Genomic DNA, 4153 nt, shown 5'->3' with positions numbered 1-4153 from the left:
CCTAAGCTGAGACACTTCTGGAGATTACGATAATGAATTACATAGCCGGCCGGAGTGGCCGAGCGGTACTAGGCGCTACAGTCTGGAACTGCGCGACCGCTACGGTCGCAGGTTCGAATCCCGCCTCAGGCATGGATGTGTGTGATGTCCTTAGGTTAGTTAGGTTTAAGTAGTTCTAAGTTCAAGGGGACTGATGACCTCAGAAGTTAAGTCCCATAGTGCTCAGAGCCATTTGAACCATTTTTTTTTAATTACATACCTCTGCTTGTGTCCAACAGTGGTCATCAGTGTAGGGATAGTGCTTCCTCGCAGATCTTGTTGCTCTGGATATAACGGCAAGTTGCTTGCCATTTCATGCAAACTGACGGAGTATATGATGTCTGCCTCCAACATATACCTACACCAGAATCAGCCGCCAGACCCAATATTTTTCCACCTAATCCCACTAATTGGCAACGGCCTTGTCGCAGTGGAAACACCGGTTCCCGTCAGATCACCGAAGTTAAGCGCTGTCGTGCGTGGCCGGCACTCGGATGGGTGACCATCCGGGCCGCCATGCGCTGTTGCCATTTCTTGAGGTGCACTCAGCCTCATGATGCCAATTGAGGAGCTACTCGACCGAATAGTAGCGGCTCCAGTCAAAGAAAATCATCATAACGACTGGGAGAAGGGTGTGCTGACCACACGCCCCTCCTATCCGCATCCTCATGTGAGGATGACACGGCGGTCGGATGGTCCCGACGGGTCACTTGTGGCCTGAAGACGGAGTGCTTTAATCCCACTAATATGTTTTCGGGCACCCACTGAAACCCACCAACCGGCAATGGTTGCATCATGGCACTCTATATATCATCCAAATATAGAATATAACTTGAATCAAGGGATGCGTCGAACCCCGCACCCATGCATGGGTTATTTCCTTGGCGTGTCTATGGACACATTGGCAAAGTCCTCCACGGATCCCACTCTCAAAGAAAACAAGCACATCAGCATCAGTCAAAAGTCGATGCTGCTCCTCGTTTTCTTTAGTATTGCGGCCCAGGACAACCCAGGTGCCGTGTGATTAAAGGCGGGATCCAGAGAGTACGTGGCCATGCATACACTCTGTAAATTTTCAAAACATCCGCAAGCAAGCGCACGTCGGCGCCCTTGTATAGTCTTGCGTATTCACCCAAATTTGGAATGTTGAATTCCCGCCAGGCATTCAGAGCATGCTCATAATCTGCACTAGTTATAGCATCGCCTGGAAAATGCAGATGGTTTTGTAGAGTTTCGCCTTGCTATCCAGATACTCCTAAAGGAAAACTCCTTTCCTAGTCACAAGCTGAAACTTTTCCTCATCGGGGTATGCAGATAGAGTGATATGGATAGCCTCCCGCGGTATAGTTTCAACAAATTTCCAGAGTGGCGCCTGCATAAAACGTAGCGTGTCGAGGAAGCGGAGCGTAATTTTTGGCGTCATTCGTTTGGAGAATGAAATCTACTTCACAACACTGTCAGGCAGGACGCTGACCTGATTTTTCTCTCAGCCGAAATTAACCAATTGCTCAGATAGAAAGTGAGTGTCATACCCACTTAAATTACGGATGAAAACGGGCATGTTTATGGTAACTGATACTTCAAATTGCATGCGTTGTGAGCCGCACCATGGAACTTCCCCGTAATATGACAATGATCTCTACGGTGAGTTTCAGCTTTTCTATCTAACGGCGACCCACAAATATGACAATTAACCGCATCATTGAATAATTTTTTATCCTCCTCCGATTCGGCCATGGAGATGTTGGTGCTGTAAAACCTATCAACATCCCATGGGAGGTTTTCAAGCTCAGTGAGCAGCCAAACCGCAGGATTATCCCCGACATAAGATTCATAACAGTTAAGACTTGAATCATATGAACATGCAATTTGGTCTGCCGCCGCATACGATAGTGTTTTTGCATGAAGGTGGTATGTGAGGCTAAGGGGTTCCCTTCACAGCAGGTGATAAGAGCAAGGAGATATTCAATCTCTGCATGTACGACAAATGGACATCGTTCTTGATGGTGAGCATTCTTGAATTTAATGAACTTGTTTTCTTCTGTAGGCATAACAACGCGATCCGGTTCCTTGGATTCACAGTCCTCCAAAGGTCTTTTTAAATACTTTTCTTCTGAAAAGGTATTTAGACACGTGAAGCAAATGTGTTTCTTATCTTTTACGTTTCGACAGTTGGCTGTAAAGGGGGCGGGACATGTCTTTGATCCATACATAATGCTGATTATCGCCATCAGAGAAAAGCAGCATGTTTACGTGAAGGTCACGCTCACCTCTGTGTTTCGAAAAATGGAGTGGTCGAACTACAGTATGCTTTTCCTGCTCATCTGGCGTGTTTTTATGCTTCTTCTTCGGGCCATAAACGTGAACTGATATTCCGTGGTTTAGTTCCTCAAATTTTGGTATTTCCTGAATCTTTACGGGGAACAACGTATCGTCAAACTTATAACATCCACTAATGTTAAGGCCTATTCCCTATCGAGATGTCCACTCTGGATTCTGTTTACTTTTCCTTTCACAAGCCAGTATTGACCATGAAAAACAAGCGTTATCCTGTTCATTTTGAACGTTAATACATGCCTTCTTATCAGCTATATTATTAGGGAATTTGATATAACTGAAACATCCGTTTAACGGGTCATAGACATGAATATGGATGTCGAGGTATCATATTTGGCTGAGTACTTTAGCTGGCCGTCTTACTTCCATCTCGGAAAACCGTGTCATTATAGCACTCAAGGTTGATTCGTGATACCACTCAAGCGATTGATGTACTCAGAGATATAGCGCCATTATCACCCCAGATATAGCACAGGCTTTTCCCCTCAGCAGCACCCTGCATTTTGGGAGGGTGAGTGAACTTGCAGCAGAATACTGCGTTACATTTAATGGCATTATACCTCAGATTATCTAGGACTTTGAGGAGGTCTGCCTCCAGCACCGTGAGGCATGCTTCTAAAAACTTGACTGTGTCGCGATACCTCCCAGCATGATTCTCATTTCTAGTGAAAGAGATACGCCTCTCAATGGCCCTAGCAACCACCGAGTATTCTAGAGGGGTCATGACACTGCTAATCTGATGTCCTTCACTGTCAGGATGGGATGGAGCACTACTGCTAGCCAAAGGTTCATTATCATTAATACTACAACTAGGAGCAACTACATCCACCCGGTGGATGAGGGCACTTGGGAGGAGGCACCTACAGAGGGGAGGGGTATGTGCCGATGCACACATACATTTCGTTGCAGACGAGGGCGACGTGCCGGGGCTGGAGTAGGAGAACATGGTGCCGGTGAGCTCCTCTGAGAGCACCCAGGCTATGGAGAGGGCACTCGTTGATGCTGCTGCATATTGGAGCCTTCACCATCGCCAGCTTGTGGGGGTGCGACGTTCTTGCTCTGACTGAGCCACTCACAGACGGCAGAGGGTATGCTGTGGTTCGGGGACCGGCACTGCAGCAGCCACAGCCACCTCTCGCGTGGCAACGAGCGGCACTTTGCACGGCGGTGCATGTCTCTCAGGTGAGTGTTTGATACCAGCCCCCACAACCACCGCCCTATGTGCATGTGCCACAGCAAGCTGTTGTCATGGCGGTTTTGGTGGCACCTCTGTGACATATGAATAACGGAAAAAATTAAGTACAATGCTCAAGATTTTTTAAATATATGATGTAAACAAATAACAACTAAGTACATCAGCATTCCAGAATAATAATTATGTGCTGCAATGATGACGGTCACATTATAATCACCTTTCACACTCTGGGTCCCAGGACTGAGCAGTTCAGTCGATCTTTCTGCTAGTTCTCTCGCCCAGTCAAATATCTCCATCTCCTGGTCCAGAAGGGAGAGATCACACTGCCTCTCAGAAGTCACCATCTCAGGCTCCCACTCCGGTATTTCACCCTCGCTGGCATTGTTGTTGATGTGGAGCCACCAATATCTCACGGAAGTCATCTACAACAAGATATTGATTGTACGAAACAACAGCAACAACAACAACAATAACAAAATTTGTGCTGAATTTCCTACAGCGAGATACTGGTTATAATACTACGAAAAAATAAGTAAATAAATAAAAAGTTCATAACAGATGGAAGTGCTGACTCCTAGTCAT

The 4153-nt window shown here is 46.4% G+C and overlaps 1 pseudogene; it reads left to right on the top strand.

Moving 5' to 3' along the window:
• The first annotated feature begins 451 nt into the window (after positions 1 to 451).
• LOC126250064 (5S ribosomal RNA) lies at positions 452 to 569 on the top strand (annotated as a pseudogene).
• Positions 570 to 4153: the final 3584 nt, after the last annotated feature.

Source organism: Schistocerca nitens, chromosome 3 (genome assembly GCF_023898315.1).
Source record: "Schistocerca nitens isolate TAMUIC-IGC-003100 chromosome 3, iqSchNite1.1, whole genome shotgun sequence".
In the NCBI taxonomy this organism is placed as follows: Eukaryota; Metazoa; Arthropoda; class Insecta; order Orthoptera; family Acrididae; genus Schistocerca; species Schistocerca nitens.
This window is presented reverse-complemented; position numbering and strand designations above follow the sequence as displayed.